Below are 384 nucleotides of genomic sequence, written 5' to 3'. Positions count from 1 at the left end.
GATAAGGTTATGGTTTAAAAAAAGAATATATTTTCTTTTTCCGTAAACTGTCAGAAAATGTTTGTCCTCGTACAAGAGGAATTCACATTCATAAGAATATATGTTAACATTCCCCTCTCTCTCTTTCGCAGATGGATAGAGAGACATAGATAAAGAGATAGACAAGTAGACAGAGAGAGCATTGAAGAGAAATTCCCCAAAGAGTAATCAACGATTAAATCCCTAATTACCAGTGAAATATCCCTGAAGTAACCTGTTGAAATTTTCGCGAGTTGGCCGAAGTAAAATTTTTGAACTGAATAACTTGATATTTCCCTTTTCCCTCCGTGGATGTTACCCCGTCAACAGTAATGTGAATTTATCCATGAGTATTAGCTTTGTTGC

Source organism: Penaeus monodon, chromosome 28 (genome assembly GCF_015228065.2).
Source record: "Penaeus monodon isolate SGIC_2016 chromosome 28, NSTDA_Pmon_1, whole genome shotgun sequence".
Taxonomy (NCBI): Eukaryota; Metazoa; Arthropoda; class Malacostraca; order Decapoda; family Penaeidae; genus Penaeus; species Penaeus monodon.
Note: the sequence above shows the minus strand (reverse complement) of the source record.